At 38.7% G+C, this 17822-nt stretch overlaps 1 long non-coding RNA gene and 1 pseudogene across 1 annotated transcript in view; both read left to right on the top strand.

Moving 5' to 3' along the window:
• LOC134756571 (uncharacterized) overlaps positions 1-17822 on the top strand; it is a 49764-nt gene that overhangs the window by 9793 nt on the left and 22149 nt on the right. The gene's annotated exons all lie outside the window — the stretch shown is intronic.
• On the top strand, positions 12349-12589 carry LOC101136337 (small ribosomal subunit protein eS27-like; annotated as a pseudogene).

The following is a 17822-nucleotide window of genomic DNA, read 5'->3' as shown; positions in this document are numbered from 1 at the left end:
TTTTCTGTTCGTGTTTATGGCTTTATCTGTCTGTATTTTGTCTTTTTCATTTTTCTGCTATTTTCTAATTTATGTATCCCTCTTTTGACATTTTTTCTCTCCGTCACTTATGTTATCTCCTTAACTGGCCATCACTAGAACTAGTGGAATTTTTCCATTATTCACTGAATAGAATTTAGTTTTGTCACTACATTCAACAGAATTTATTATAGAAAAATTAAAACCTATATGAAAGTGCACAGAATAGTATAATAAATCTTATAAACCTATCATAGGAACCAATCACAGCCTTTACCATAGGTCAGTCATCCAGATTCAAGGTCATAAGTTCATGGCCCCTCTTATTTCACCTGTATTCCACTCACTTTCCTGCTTCCTATTTTATTTGAAAGCAAGTTCTAGTTCAGTAACAAGTCCATCTATAAATATATCTGTATATGTCTATCATTCGTGAGGACTCTTGAACCTAATCATGATGCCAGTATTGCTCCTAAAACTAGTAACAATTTCTTAGTATCACAAAATCCAGTTAAAGTTCCAATTTCCAACTGCCCCTTAATGTCAATTAAAAATAATTTTATAATGTGTCCATCGGAATCAGCATTCAAATAAAGTTCAATTTGTGGTTGGTTGGTTTTTCTCTTAATATTTTTTATTCTACAGGTTTCCACTTTCTGTCTCTTTTTTTCAACTTGCAATTTATTTGTTAAGGGAACAGTTATTTTTCTGTAGTTTCCTTCTGTCTGGATTTTTCTGATTGCTGTCAACTTTTAAAATGGGTAGTGAAGCATTTTGTAATTTTCCGAAAAAACTTAAGATGAAGCTAACAACTTGCTTTCTTTGTTCCTGTTGCTGGGCTTCTGAACGTTGCAGGAAAAAAAAATTATATACCTGTACAATTTGTGGCACTAGTATTTAGCCTCAGGTGAACTATCAATATGGGTTAGATCATCATTTTTCTTGCCTCTAATAAATTTTATATTTTTCTGTTTCAAACATTTACCATGCTTTTTAAACTCTGAGGTGCATTTTATTTTTCTATCTCCTCCTGTACCATACTCCATCTTTTCTCATTATCTCAGATTGACTTCTTCACTGGTCCTGGCATTCTGGTCTCACTATTTTAAACGAATTCCTTGTCTAAATTCCGGCAAGGGCCACTGCATGATGTTGGACAGGCTACACTCTGCACAAAGGAACTCAGCTCAAGAGGAAGGGGTGCTCCACCTGTCAGCCTCTGTGCCTTTGTGCCTCTGCCAGGAAGGGGTGTTTTTCTCTAATTTGCACAAATGGGTTAGTGAGCTGGTGGTAGCCCTATTCCTGCCTTCTCTGTAACTTTCAGCAATTCACATTGAGTCCTCCCCTCCATGCCCCACAATGTCCTCTATAAAGATTGTAATGATCATCTGGTTTCTAAATACAGATGGTCTATTTTCTATCTTCTTTCTCTTTTACCTATGTATAGTCAATAGCACATCTGATTATCCCCAAATGCATTGGGTTCTGCTTTTCAGGACGCTTTCCTCTGGTGTTTTCAGGAACACCCTTCTCTCCCAGTTCTTTTATCTTTCTCATTGTTTCTTTCTTGTTTCTTTTGCTGGCTTCTCCTATCTCATAAATGTTGTGTTTGCTCATAGTTTTTCTGCTCCTCTCCCCTGTTCTCCTCGTAGGCTCTGTCTGTTTTTTTTTCTGCTTCCATAGCTTCAGCACCATCTCTAACTCTATACTGAAGATCCCAAAATCTCTGAAACCAGTCTCCACCTTTCTCTTGTGCTCCAGTCCCAAACTTCCAACAGCTTTCCACATATGTCAATCTGGAATCCTGTAGATACTTCAAAACCTTTCTGTCTTGTATTCTTGATCTCTGTCATGATCCATCCAGTTTCCCAGGCTAGAAATTTTATAGCAATCTGTCAGTCACTCCACTCTCTCGTGTATTAAATCCAACCAACCCCTAAACTCCTTTTAGTTTACTTCATTTATGGAGGTTCTGTAAGGCAATGTCCTCAGCACTAAGAATTCAGCAAAAATCCCTACTCTCATGGAGCATATAATTTTGTGGGAGACAGAAAATAAACAAATCAATAAATAAGTACATGGTATAAAATATGGTGATAAGTCCATTGGAGACACTTTGACATGTACCTTGTCTGGTGTTGCCTTTCCACCTGCTTTCACTGTTGTCCTGGACTCCAAACAGGTGTCTCTGCTTCTGGCCTTTCTCTCTACCACACTTCCACGTGGTTAGTATTCCTTTAAAAACCCCCAAAAGTCAGGCTTCATAATGCAATGCTTTTGCTCAGAAACAATGTGTGTCCTTACCTGAAAAATAATATTTAGACTCTTAAGCATTGCCACTAGGGCCTAACCTAACCTTTTCCTGTCACTCTCCTCCTCTTCCTTCCTTTCCTCTTCCTGCCTCTATTGCCGCTATTACAGTCAGGTCAAGCTGCTTGCCTTTCCTAGCACGTGCCCTTTTCTAACAGTGTGCTTTAGGATGGTGCCTGTTCCGCTTTGAATACTCTTACCACGTTCACGGCTTGAAGGTCACTCCTCTGGGGAATATTTCTTCAGTCTTCTAGGCTAGTTCATATCTGCATCCTCCATGCTGGACTATAACTCTGTTCTTAGCTCTGTAATAGGTTTTAACCTGTTTTTATTGGAATATAAGCCCCAGGTGGTGATGGAGCAGAAATATTATCTTATGCATCCATGTGACTCGTCATGCACGTGACTCCAGGGCCTACTGTGGGCTTCACCATTGGTGAAAGAGAAGGCAGTCATCAGTGAGGACAGCCCAGGCTTTGGGTCCAGGCAGCCCAGGGTCTGACCCGCTCTTGGCACTCGCTAGCTTTGGGCAGGTTACTTACGCTGTAGTGCCTCAGTCTCCTCATATTTAAATGGATGTTGGTAATTGAACATATCTCAGAGAATTGTTGTAAAGACTGGTAGAAATAATATATATAAATTGCTTCACGCGGTGCATGGTAGCCATAAATGCTCAGTAATCCTGGCTTTATCAGATGCTTATAAAATGAATGGAATTAGTATGACCTGTATTCTTACGATCCCCTGTTAAATGATTATCCTGTAAGCTAGTAGTCCCCAAGGGAAAAAGAAAAGATTGCTCACCACTGGTTTAGAAAATTCAGAGGGAGTAATTCCATGAAGTACAGTTAAGGGAATCTGGGAATACTTTGATATTGTATTAAATAAAATGGCCCATGCCATTTTATTTTTATTTTATTTTACTTTTTAATTTTTGAGACAGAGTTTCCCTCTTGTCACCCAGGCTGGAATGCAATGGCACGATCTCAGCTGACTGCAACCTCCACCTTCTGGGTTCAAGTGATTCTCCTGCCTCAGCCTCCCAAGTAGCTGGGATTACAGACATGCACCACCATGCCCAGCTAATTTTTGTATTTTTAGTAGAGACCACCATGTTAGCCAGGTTGGTCTTGAACTCCTGACCTGAGGTGATCTGCCCGCCTCAGCCTCCCAAAATTCTGGGATTACAGGCGTGAGTCACCATGCCTGGCCCTCATGCCATTTTATACCTCCATCTGGGTCTAAGCTGTACCCTTTAGTGGGAGTCAAAGTCTCAGTGTCACTTTCTTTAGGGCATCATCATGGCTGTTATGAACTGGGGCAAAGAGTTTGTTTTAGAGGAATAATGGAGGTAGAGGCTCTGAGGGGACCATTAACTAGCCCAGCTGCCATTTCAGATGCAAGGAGGAGCAGGTTCACAGCATGTGCCACTCAGGGAGGGAAGAGAAAATGTCAAGGATTGTACTGGGAAGGTGTTGGAACATTTTGCATGAATGTGGATATTTGGATGAAATGCTTCTAAGGCCTCAAGATGACACCACAGGCTGTAAATAGACAAGGGAGAAAGACAACAGAGAGGGGTGCGCTTCTTTATGATGAGCACATGGGTTGTATATGGCTCAAATGGTGCAAGGATCCCTGGTATAAAAAATGTTAGCGAAAGCTCTGTTTTCAAAACAGCATCACGGAATAGCTACAACTCTGGATTTGTGGTTTAATGCTGCCGCTGCTCCTGATGCTTCTAGAATGACTAAAAATGGCTGAGTTAATGAATTCTGTTTTACAACATTCAGGAGGTTTGATACACTTGTTAAAACCTCTGGTTCTAGTGCAAAACAGAATTCCTATAGATGTTCTAAATATTAATCGGAAATGCTTCATTAGTATGAAGAGTATCAGGGTGTGTGTTTTCTTAGGTTGATTAGTAGCTGACTTATGCCATCATGTGGGGGGAATGTCTGTCAGCATCTCCCCCAGACCTTAGATACCTACTATTAATCACTTGTGTTGATGTCACCCACTGGTGCGCAGCCTGGAAGGCTCTGCAAAAGGTTAATCTTTCGTAGTTTCTTGGGATTTGGAGGGCAGCATTCTGAAAACCTAGTTTTAATTTTGATAAATGAATTTAGCAAGTAGTTAATCCCTGAAAAGATTCAAGATTTACAAGTCAGTCAAGAGATGAAGTTAGCAATTTATTATACATGCGGGGCTCTCCAATCACAAGATAACCCCTAAGCCCTTTGACAAATCAAATGAGAAAGAATCGAACGCCGCGTATAGAGATAAATTCATTACTAGGATTTGCCCCTCCTCTCTGCAGAGCTATAGTCTGTCTTCCCTTCATCAGGAGACCTTTTTCTGCAAACCCTGCTGTGTACGGTTCACTCCCTCATTTTGACCTCTTCTGGCTCTTAGTTTACTACTTAAAATAATGCAGATGATCCATGTGAAAAGTTTTGCTGAGTCTCACTCTCTGGAATGTTGGTTCTTCCCCTAAACAATTTTATCCTGTGGACCCAATGTCTTTGTAACTGACCAAGTCTCTTGTACCCCTTTGACTTCAAAAAAATTTAAGAATATTTTATCCTAAATGGAAACCATAAGTGAAGATACAGTATACATTTTGGTGTGCTAACCTTCTCCCCTAAATTTTATTCCCTTCTGCATATTGACCTTTGCCCTCTCTCAACTATTTTTTCAAAAGCCATGCATGTACTTTTGTGGCATGTTAGGAGAAGACAGACATATGATTGTTTTTCTGGTTATAAGCTTTGTCTCTGGGTGTAGAATAGATGCCCAGCAATTGTTTTTCAAATTAAAGAATTTCTAAGGGCGTGGCATAGTATCTGGAGGGCAGCTTCCAGAGTTATTTTTGTCGCATGCTCCCCTTCCATCCCACAAATACATGTTCAAGTGGAACCTCCCTCTTTCTCCTTCTTACTGCCCCCTAGGAGCCATCTTTCTAAAGTACAGATCTGACCATTTGATTCTGACATTTTTGTTCTTAAAAACCTTCGAGCCCTTCATTGGTTTCTAACTGTTGCTGGGATGAAGGTCACATTCCATATGTGGTTTGTAAAGTCCTCTGTGATTCGGCCTTTATTTCTCTAGCTTTCTCCTACTCATGGCCACCTGTCACTTTATGCTGCAGGCATTTTAAGTAAGTTGTGGTTTCTGGCTTAATTAAGGTCTCTAGTCAGTGGAATGTGTGTTAATCAAAAGGGATATCCTAGGAGGGCCTGACCTAATCAGGTGAGCTCTTAAATGAAGTTAGAGAGATTTGAAGCATGAGAAAGATTCTCCTGCTGTCTTTGAGGAAGTAAGCTGCACCTTGTAGGAGGGTTAGGACCTGAGGGCAGTCTCTAGGAGCTGAGAGTTAACTCCTAGCCAACACCAAACAAGTATATTGGACCCTTAGTCCTATCGATGAAAGGAACTAAATTCTGACAACAATCTGAATAAGTTGGGAAGGGAACTCTGTGTCACAGATGAGATCAGAGCACTGGCTGACAGCTTACTTTCAGCTTGGTGAGACCCTGAACAGAGGGCCCAGTTAATCTGTTACTGGCCTCTTGACTCACGGACCTTGTGAAATACAAATTTTGTTTTGTATTGTTAAGGGTTTTTGTTGTTATTGTGTTTTTAGGGATGGGGTCTTTCTATGTTGCCCAGGCTGGCCTCAAACTCCTGGGCTCTAATGATCCTCCCACATCAGCCTTCTGAGTAGCTGGGACTAAAGATGTGCACCACTGCACCCAGATAAGTTTTTTGTAATTTGTTATGCAGTATTAGAAAACTAGTACAGAAGGACAGAGAGAAAGGATAGAAGGAGGAGAGAAGGAAAATGAAAAGGAAGGAGCAGACGGATGAAGGAAGAAAGAAAGGAAGGAAGGAAAGAAGAAAGGGCAGGGAGAAAAAAAGGACATTTGGTTAGGATTTTGTCTCCCTTCCTGTCTTTCCGAGGACAGAAAGGCATACTTAGCCATAATTCATACTTTTTTTTTTTTTTGGTAGAGTAATAAATAAGTCTTCATGAAGTCCTGTGTGGTTTGTAAGCTTCTAGATTATAATTTATTGGAGATTTGCAAATTTACCACAGTATATCATAAGCACGTGCCACTTTTGTTTTAGCTTCTTTTAAGGTTGAGGGCCACTAAAAATGTTAATTTTCCTAACGGAGTTTGTGTATTTCTTTCCTCCTGGATAGGCTTTTTAGATTTTTCATCCTTTCATCCTTCTGCACTTGCCCATTTTTTGCTGTAGGGTTGTTTGTCTTTTTCTCAAGGATTTATAAGAGTACTTTATAAAATATGGATATTAATCTGTTTTCAGTTATATGAGTTGAAAATAATTCTTTCCAGATTGCAGGATAATCTTTTACTCTCTTGATGCCATCTTTTGTTGAATAGCAGTTTTAAATTTTAATGTAATAAATTTGATCAGTCTTTTCCTTTATGAGTTATACCTTTTTGCTATTAAAAACTTTCTATTTTATAAAGATATTTAAAAGACATTCTCTTACCGTTTTCTTAAAAGTTTTAAAGTTTTGTCTTCAATGTTTTCTTTTCCATATGGATAACCAATTTTCCTCACACCATTTACTGAATAGTCTATCCTTTTTCCAGTGATCTCTAATGTCGGATCTGATATAAATTAGGTTTTTATAGATGCCTGGTCTGTATCATATTCTGTTGATTCAGTTGTCTGTTCTCACACCAATACCACACTGTCTTAATAACTTTCACTCAAAGTTTTCCCATGTGGTAAAGCACTTTGTTCTTCCTTTTTAGGAGCATCTGGGCTTTTCTTAGCTATTGGCTAAGAAAATGATTTTCGCCCCACCGAAACATTTTGCTATTAAAAGTCCAAAAGTAGAGTTAAAAGGATTTTACAGTAAACAAACACTCATGAACCCACCACCTAGATTCTATAATTCACATTTTATTATTTTTCCTTGTCACATAACTATCCATCTTTCTATCTGTCCATTAATTCTACATGAGATTTTTTAAATTAGCTTTTAATGTCCCTTAAAAACCTTATTGGACTGTGACTGAAATTAAATTGAATGTATAGAATAATTAGGGGTAATTAACATTGTTATAATACATACCCATTCATATAATTCATGAACATGGTATGTCTCTAATTTATGTAAGTTATCTTTCATACCTTCCAGTAAGGTATTATGTTTTTCTTCATAGAAATCTTGGAAAGCTTTTGTTAAGTTTATTCACACAACTTTCTTTTATTGTTGGATTTTAAGTGGTATTTTAAAAAGTTATTTACATATTATATTTTTGAGATGGATTCATAGTCTATTATCCAGGCTGGAGTACAGTGGTGTGATCTCAGCTCCCTGCAACCTCCACCTCCCAGGCTCAAGCAATTATCACGCCTCAGCCTCTTGAGTAGCTGGGACTACAGGAGTATGCCAGTGCACCTGTCTAATATTTATATTTTTAGTAGAGACAGTGTTTCACCATGTTGGCCAGGCTGGTCTTGAACTCCTGGCCTCAACTGATCTGCCTGCCTTGGTCTCCTAGAGTGCTGGGATTACACACATAAGTCACCACACCTGGCCCTAAAAATTATACATTCTAAAGGCCTATTTCTGGTATATAAAACTATAATTGTACTTCTTACCTGGGTAATAAAATAATCTGTACACCAAACCCCCATGACACAAGTTTACCTATATAAGAAACCTGCTAATGTAGCCCTTAACCTAAAGTAAAAGTTTTTTAAAAACTTAATAAAAAAATAAAATGCAGTTGCCTTTTTAATATTGATCTTCACACCAATAATCTTATACCAGGCTATTTAAAATTTTTTATGGTTCCAACATTATATATTCTTTCTAGTTTTCTATATATACAGCCATATAGTCTGTAAATAATAGTTGTTGTTGGTTTTTCTTTTCCAGTTATCACACTTTTTTTTTTTTTTTTTTTTTTGAGACAGAGTTTCGCTCTGTTTCCCAGGCTGGAGTGCAATGGCGTGATCTCGGCTCACTGCATCCTCCACCTCCCAGGTTCAAGCGATTTACCTGCCTCAGCCTCCTGAGTAGCTGGGATTACAGGCATGTGCCACCATGCCTGGCTAATTTTGTATTTTTAGTAGAGACGGGGTTTCACCATGTTGGTCAGGCTGGTCTCGAACTCCTGACCTCAGAAAATGTGCTCGCCTTGGCCTCCCAAAGTGCTGGGATTTACAGGTGTGAGCCACTGCGCCCGGCCCTGTTATCACACTTTTGACTAATTTTTCCTTTGTTATTTTACTGGCTCTGATATCTTGTATAAAGTGAACATAAATAGTGATAGCAGGCATTTTTGTCTTAGTTCTAATTTTAAAGTTAATGCTTTTACTTTTTTCGCATTGAGTAAATGTTTGCCATAGAATTTATTTTTGTCGGGGGGGTGGGGTAGATGTTTTTGTTTGTTAGCAAATTTGACGTTTATTTTTGAAACAGATTATGAGTTCCCATGCAGATCTGAGTGTTTTGGAGTTTGAAACTATGAGTTCCTGTTAGAATGAGAATAAAATTTCTCAGGGGAAGGTCTCTGTCATATTTTTATTTTTAGCCACTCCTCAAACCCCCACTCCCAAGTGCCACCTTTCCCTCAGCCTAATATTGTATAAGCACTCAATAAACACCCATTGATTGACGTCTAGGTTTCTTTTATTTTTTTATTTATTTTTTATTTTTTGAGACGGAGTCTCACTCTGTTGCCCAGGCTGGAGTGCAGTGGCGTGATCTCGGCTCACTGCAAGCTCTGCCTCCCGGGTTCACGCCATTCTCCTGCCTCAGCCTCCCGAGTAGCTGGGACTACAGGCGCCTGCCACCACGACTGGCTAATTTTTTGTATTTTTAGTAGAGACGGGGTTTCATCTTGCTAGCCAGGATGGTCTCGATTTCCTGACCTCGTGATACGCCCACCTTGGCCTCCCAAAGTGCTGGGATTACAGGCGTGAGCCACCGCACCCGGCCAATGCCTAGGTTTTTATATGCTTCTAGTCCTGGGAGTTGATGGTACATTCTGCATAAAAAACCCTTGTCAGCTTAACATTGTTCATCCTGAAGCTGACCTATTATAGATGTCCATTTGTTTGTCTTTACATCTCAGATGAAGCAAGCACCCACAAAAAGGTTCGTGTGAGTGTGTTTGTGTTTGTGAGTGTGTGTAAACTTTTAGCTCTTTTAGTAATTCAGAGCTTCTGTGAGTTACTCTTAGAACTCTTTTTCAAATAAAATCCTTAACTTCCAGCAAGAGCACAGGTTAGAGCTAAGGTATCTAAACTGAGACAAATAAGCAGTATGAAAGAAAACTGGGAATATGAGGATTTTAAAATTTATTTCAGCCTTGGTAATAAGCAGACATTCTTTCTCTTTGTCTAGACCTTCGTATTAGTCAGCCATTGCTAAAATAATGCCGTATACCAAACTGTCCAGAACTCAGTGGCTTACCACAAGCGTTAGTTTTCTTGGTTCATGGGCCTGCAAGTGTTTTGGGGTAGATCTGCTTCAGGATGTCATTGGTGAGCCTTGGCCCTAGGCTCCAGGTTGAGTTTAGGTTTGCTCCGTATGTTTCTTCATTGTCCTTGTCCAGCACCAATCTCAGGAATGCAAGATGACAAGTCAAATTACACAATTTACAAAATTAGAAAACAGACTTTACTCTTGTATTTGTGTGACATGTGTTAACATCTCATTGATCAATGCTAGTCACGTGGTCAAGCCCAGTATCAATGGGGTGGAGAAATGTACTCTGCCCACTACAGTGCATCAGAAAGTTACATGGCAGAAAAAGGGAGGGAGTGAAGACCCGAGAGCAATAATTTAATCTACCACAGCCTTTCATATATGATGATTAAATGAGATAACATTATTATGAAGTGCTTAAAACATAGCAAATGCGCAGTAGGGTTTTTTGTTACTATTGTTATTATTTTATGTAAGATGAAGGTATTAAACTAGTTGATTTTTAGAATCCTTGATATATTTACATGTTTATGATTTTGTTTTTCAGTTTGCCATTTAAGATTTCTTCTCTTTTTCCTTCTTTGTCCCTCTTTTTCTTTTCTATTATAATATAAACAATAATAACTTCAGCTTATACTTCCAGATTTTGGCTTTAATTAACAAATCTCTTTGGTATTGGTATGATTACATTCTTGTAATCTTTAATACCCTTAGAATCTTTAACTGCTGTAAAATTCAGTGCTGTGCCTGGTTGAAGACACATGGGTTGTTTATTTACTCTTCCGTGTCTGCACTGGTTGAATGTTATCTTGTGCAGAAAACTGCTTTTGATTCAAACAGGCAACATGATTTCAGACCTAATTACTACAGAAGTAATTGCTCCTTGGCAAATGGGGCCTGCCAGTCTGCCCAGACTTTGAATGTCAAAGAGCCAACTGGAATACAGGGCATGTTCAGATCCTCTAATGGAAATCCATTGACCGTCTTGGTGTGACAGTCCAAAGGACTAGGGCTTTAGCCATCAAAATGTAAAATGGGACTCTCCAAATCCCTGTTTCATCTAAGGCCTCCAGACAATAGTTGTACCATGTAACATTTTCAGAAGATGGTGCTATAAACTGATTTTGCAGATCACCTATATTCAATCTGTGAAAGAAATGGAAGAGATCAAAAGATACTGATTGGAGATTAAAGAAAAAATCTTAGAGTTTTTAGTATGCTGCTGATACCCCGCCTTCATGGCTATGGAGTAAGAGGAAGAGGCTTCCTCCTCACCTAAAGTCAAGCAAAATAGGCTTCCCAGGGATAAACTGAGGTTTCTGATAGGATTCCCTGCTGTTTGGGGGATACAGTGGACTGGTATCTGACACATGGTTAAAGCACCTAAAAGCAAGATGCTCTGGCCAAAGCTTCCTGCTTTGTTGGTGCGACAGGGAATGACACATGAGTCTTTTTCATGGATCAAATGTGGGCAACAAGTGAGAGAGAAAGCCATCCTTAAACTGCCCTAAGCCCTGCCCATGTACCTGATAGAGGGAAGGCAAGGAGACCTCAATAGAAAAGGCTGAAGATGTACAGTGAAAGTCAGGTGCTCAGGGAATTGTGAATCACCAGCTAGAGGAAATGAATCCACCTAGTTCTGTAGGTGAGACATCTGCAGCGATGACAGGAGCTCTTCAAAGAACGCTTAATGCATCTCATGAGCAAGAATTAACCAGCCAGGGGGAAAGAGGGTCAGGTTGCATCAATATTGGTCAGGTAAGACCTTTCTCTCTGTAACCTTACCTCTCTTCCTTTCCTACCCCGGCCCCTAGTCCCACTGTCAATCTTGCATGGGGGACAGGATGCTTACTGAGTGAGGGAGAAGAGATGGAGAAGCAGGAGGGGAAACTAAGAAGAGGTTGAAGGTGCAGGCCCAAACTGGGGGAGGAGATCCCCAGTCGGAGAGGAGAGAAATTTTAACTTTAAACTCTATGGTTTTTGACTTGACTTTTAATTGTAACATGAGACTCTTTCAGGCAAAATGATTTTATTATCTGAAAATGCCAGGAAAAACCAGTTTCACCTTCTCAGAATTTCTTCCAGGAGCAGAGGAAGAACTTGCCCCATAGAATGAACCAGGGTTGAGGTGGGTGTTGATAACAGTTGTTTTATATTTGCACCCAACTAGTTCACACTATCAGAGCGAGAGCATTTTGTTTTGTTTTGCTTCGTTTCTCTCCAGGCAGTTCCCTGACTCTCCATTCCAAAGACAGTGTTTTTCAATTCCTACTCACCCCGTGTACTATATTCCCTCTCCAGCAGAAAGCACGGAAGAAACTTGGAGGTAGGAGCGGAGGATGTATGAAAATTGAAAAGTTACCCAACCAATGACTTCCATTTCTAGCACCAGCACCTCATTTGAAAATTTCTCCTACAGATAGACCATTAAAGATTCCTTTAAATAGTTCCCCAATGTGACCATCAGAATCACTTGGAAAGATTTTTTTTAAATGACGTATTTCCCTTTCTAGTGGTGACTACATATCCATGAGAACATGCCTCTCACAAAAGACCTCTTTTATCCCTCTCCAGAAGAGGAAACACAAGGAGTGCCTGATGCAGAGCCCCAGGCACTTCATGGATATGAAATACCCAGGATGCTATAAAATCGCCAGGGTCTTTAGCCAGGCACAAACAGTAGTTTTATGTGTTGGTGGCTCCACTGTTCTCTGCCAGCCTACAGGAGAAAAAGCAAGCCTTACAGAAGAATGTTCCTTCAGGAGGAAGCAGCATTAAATCACCCTCTATCAAGATGAATAGGAACCATCTTGATAAGCATATTCTGTATTTAAAAAGAATTACAGATTACTATGCTCCACCCTGGATCCACTGACTGAGAATCGCTGGGAAGTTTAGGAAATGTCTTCTAAATCTTTTGAACAATTGTGGCCAACTGGGCTACAAGTTGGGCATTTGGGAAGATGGGTGGGACATTTTGAGGGTGCTGGAATCTGCGGTAAATTTATTACTCTGAAAAGACCATGTATTCAGGTGAAAGGAGTCAGGCTTAAAGAGTTTTTGCTATGTTTTCTATTTTTTTCCCCTTCATCTTTAGAACATTTAGATTGCTATTTTAAGTCACTGGATGGATGTTAGAGTGTTTACTGGATTGGTCTTTTTCCACTGTATTGGAATATTACTTCTGTTCTAGTGGCTTTTTGGCCATCTGGTAATTCTGTGGATGGGAGCAAAAATGGAAAACAGAGGGCACTATTAGCCCGCAACTCCAAAACATAACAGTTGTCTGACTTTCCACCAATCCTGCCAAAACTAGGCCAATGACAATATTGTTTCTAACCCACATGCCTCCCTCAGGCCAATTTGGAAACCCATCCCTTGTAGCAGAACAAGTCTGTCACTAAATGGAAAAGGATCAATAGGTTAAAAAATAAAGATTAGGTCCAGGAGTTTTGCCAGCATCAAGAAATATGCTCCATCAGGAAAGCTGGGTGTAGGATAATAATAATTCTAATTTTCTTTGTCTTTTTCTTTGGAACTCTTTGCAGTTGTTGAATAAGGACCAAATGAAATGCAATGCACAGCTTTATTAGTGTTCTCTTAGCCAGTATACTAATTATTTTTCCTGACAAATGTCTGTGAAGAGGGTGTTAGAGTAGCCTGATTTATGGCTACTTTGCTTTGCAAGTCATATGCTCATGTTAGGAAAGCACAAATAGAAGAATATTTTAAGTGCCAAAAATATGAAATGTTAAACTTTATTTTTGAGTGACTTTATTTTTGTTCTTGATTTAGAAGCATTAATATATTTTTTTGACAACTGAACAGTGAGGGAGATCTTTTGGCTGGTGTGAATTCTTATAGGCTAGAGAGAAATACATTTATCTACTTCTTGAGTTTTGAGTAGGTTGTTGAGAAATTTTAGATAACGTACCTTCTATACCCACTTAAACACTGGGAGATAGGGGGACTGGGGAATGGCATTTTATTGTACCCAGGTTGAAGGACAAGAATTGGTTTGTTTGAGGGGTGAAGGAAAGAAGGTGATAATTATTCTTAAATGACTGAAGGGTTGTCATAGGAAAGACTTTTGCGATGCTCCAGGGGACAGAACTACAACCTTCTCCTTCACTGCCCATACTGAGTTGATTACTAAATACTGATGAGAATCTTATTTCATATCTCTCGGATCTGTTGATTCATCCACATCCTCACTTCTGCTACCTTAGCCTAGACATATTTTCTCTTGCAGGAGGAGGGAACAGAGAGAGGGCAGGAGGAAGAGTGGGGAAGAAACTCATACACTGTTTACAGGTATCCTCTTGTTCTTTCTTATGTTTTCTCTTTTCTCTGATTGATTCTCTTTACTTCACTCAATAATTTTTCAAATCAGAAAGCGAATCATATCACTTGTTCACATAATATTTTCTACTGACTCCCCATTGCCTGGGGAATAAAGTCTGAGCCCCTCATTGTGATGTACAAGTCTCTTCTTAATATGTGTCTTACAGATTTTTGCCAGTCTTAGCATGTACTCCACAACTTTAATTTTGGACATACAGAGCTACTAGAGGTTTCCTAAATGTCCTTCTCTTCTATGCTTCTGTGCCTGTATCCATACTCTTCCTGGTACCTGGAATGTTGTTTGTCTTTTGATTCCTATTCATCTTTTAGGGCATCCTCCTCCAGTTTCTCAAAGCATTCTGTACATCCATACATTGGCATTTATTAATTCTGTCATCAGACCCTCTCTCCCTACCTCCAGGATACCGTGAGTTCCCTGAAGGCAGTTGTGTCTCTATCCCCAGCTCCTAGCACAGTGTGTTTCTGCAAGGAGCTCTGTTGAAGCTATTTACAGGAGGATTTCATCTTAATGTGGGTTAGAACTTTTAAACAATTATGGCTGTTCAAAAATTGAAGAGGCTGTCTGATACAGAGGAGGTGCTTAGCAAATAAGTAGAATACTGAATGAGTTGCGAACACTTGAATTTTCCTATCACCAGGAAGTACTCAAGTCAACTTAGACAGGCTTATTGAAACACTGTAAGAAGTGTTTCATGATGAACCATTGAAAAATTTCCAAGAGTTATTGCAGTGTACTTTTACTATATATATGTGTAAAATACACACACACACATATGTATTTTGAGCTATATAGATCAGATTATATAAGAAGTATAAAATATTATATATTTTGTTATATATAATTTTGTATATAAAATAACATATATTTTATGTTATATATAATTTTATATATAAAATAAATGATTTTTTCCAGGTCATAATTCTTTCTCATTTTTCTTGCTTGAAGAACAGTCAACTGTGAATATTATTTAAGATATTATTTTTCTTACTTTCAGCACTAGGGCTGTTCACACCTTTTCAGTTCCCTTAAACAAGTCTTCAGGGTAATTCTGGCTGCTATTGACAACTAAAGTACCTACATGATGGGAGCAGATTAGAAAAAGTAAATAGTTTGGAGAGGAAAAAAAATCCCATATTTTCTCCTCAAACTTAGAGAAAAAGAAAATTATGCAAAAAGGGAAAATATGTAAGTCTCATAATTTTTAAGACTAACATATATGACAATTTATAAAATTATCTCTTTGAATATAGCACATTATGTCACTTTATTGTTCATCCAGCTTATCAAAACATCACAAGTTATATAGGAAAGGTACTACCAATTATTATGATGTGTCCCTCAGTATAGGCAAATACTAACCTTGACATGTAGTGGTAATCTTGATACTATCTTTGAGATAAACCGTATGTCCTGAAAGAAACTTGTCTATACAAGGTCAGGATAATATTACAGACAGGCACAATGGAGGTATAATTAGAGATAGATGAGGTGACAAAAATTACAGAGTCTCAAGCAAGACAAGTTTATTTCTCCATCATATAAGAGGGTGGAGACCGTCCTGGGAGAGTAGGTGACTGCTCCAAAAACATATTCAGCCAACCGTGTTCCAACTGATACTTTGCAGTCTGTGCCTGGATCACCTGGAGGGTTTTTCTTTTAAAACACAGTGCTGGGCCCCAACTCCAGAGTTCCTGATTGAACAGTTCAGGGGTGGGGCTTGAGAATTTGCATTCTCAAGCTTTCGGGGGAAGCTGTTGCTGCTGGTCAGGGAAGTACACTTGAAAATGCACTACCCTATGGTGCTGTCCTCATCTGGACCAGCCCATGGGAAAAGAAAAACAGAAAAAGATATGATCTGGAGATAATACACACTTTTTTGCTGAGATTCTTTTAGGCAGATCAGAGTCAAATGGCCTCACCTATCTCCAAGAAAAATAAAAATGCAGCAGCTTCCATTATTAAAGGGAAGAAGAAATCATTCCAATATTGAGTCTTCTGACCTGTGAACAAGATATAGCTCTCCAGTTATTAGGGTTTTCTGTAATTCTCTCAGCAATGTTTTGTGGTTTTCGGGTACAAGTCTTTCACATCTTTTATCAGATTTATTTTTAAGTATTTCATAGTTTCGGTGGTATTGCATGTGGTATTTTTAATTTTTGAGTGTTTCTTACACATATAGAAATACAATTCAATTGTCATTCTCTTCAAATTGATCTAAAGATTTAATACAAATCCAATTAAAGCTTAGCAGGTCTCTTTTTGGGTCAAAATTGACAAGCTGATTCTAAAATTCATGTGGAAAGGCAAAGGACCTAGAATAGTCAACATGAAGAAATTGGAAGCCTAATATCACCTGATGTCAAGATTTATTATAAAGTAATCAGTTATGGAGATGGAATATCTAGTAAAAGCACTGTTGGATTGAAGTAGAAATTATCACTATTACTACATCTTTCCTTCTTCTTATTCTACCCTCAGACTCTCAGGGCATGAATACTATGGTTTTATGTACTGAATGTTTGTGTCCCCACCCCCACGCCCCCATTTACATGTTGAGGCCCAAAGGGTGGGGTCCTATGATGAGATTAGTGCCCTTATAAGAAGAGGCACCAGAGAGCTTGTTCTTTCTCTCTCTGCCATGTGAGAATACCATGAGAAGCTAGGCTGTCTCCAACTCAGGAAAAGAGACTTCACCAGAAACTGACCATGCTGGCATCCTTGTCTCAGACTTCTGGCGTCCAGAAATGTAAGCAAATAACTTTTTCTTGTTTAAGCCACACAGTCTATGGTATTTTGTTATGGCAGCCCGGGCTAACTAAGACAATGGTAAAGACATAAGGATAGACAAATAGGTCAATGAAACAGAACACAGTACAGAAAAAGACCCACATATACATGGACAACTGATTTTTGACAAAGGTGCAGAGACAATTCAGTGGCGAAAGCATAGTCTTTTCAACAAATGGTGCTGGAACAATAGGACATCTACGTGCAAAAGAAACCAAACAAACATCAATCCAAACCTTAAACTATATATAAAAATTAACTCAGAATCCCAAATTGAATCATAAACCTAAATGTAAAGCCTAAAACTCTAAAACGTGTAAAAGAAAACATAAATAAAATCTTCGTGACCTTGGTTGGGCAAAGATTTCTTAGATATGACACCAAAGGTTTGGTCTATAAAACAAAAAGATGGATAAATTAGATCTCATCAAAATTAAAAACTTCTGCTTGCCAAAGGATATTAAGAGAATGCAGAGACAAGCCAGAGACTGAAAGAAAATATTTGCAAAGAATATATCTGCTAGAGAACATGTATCCATTATATACACAGAACTCTCAAAAGTCAATAATATAAAAATAACACAACAAAAAATGGGCAGCAGATAGACTTAACCAAAGAATATATGTGGATTTGAAACAAGCACATGAACAGATGCTTCATATCATTATTCATTAGGGCAATACAAATTAAAACCATAATGAGATACCACTGCACACTTGTTAGCACTGCTAAAATTAAAAAGATTGATATACCAAGTGTTGACCAGAATGTGAAGGAATGGGAATTCTCATACTATGGTGTTGGGAATGTAAATTGGCATAGCCAGCTTGGAAATGCTTGGCAGTTTCTTAAAAAGG

Source organism: Gorilla gorilla, chromosome 10 (assembly GCF_029281585.2).
Source record: "Gorilla gorilla gorilla isolate KB3781 chromosome 10, NHGRI_mGorGor1-v2.1_pri, whole genome shotgun sequence".
Classification (NCBI taxonomy): Eukaryota; Metazoa; Chordata; class Mammalia; order Primates; family Hominidae; genus Gorilla; species Gorilla gorilla.
The sequence above is the reverse complement of the archived record's forward strand: the minus strand, read 5'-3'. Positions and strand labels throughout refer to the sequence as shown.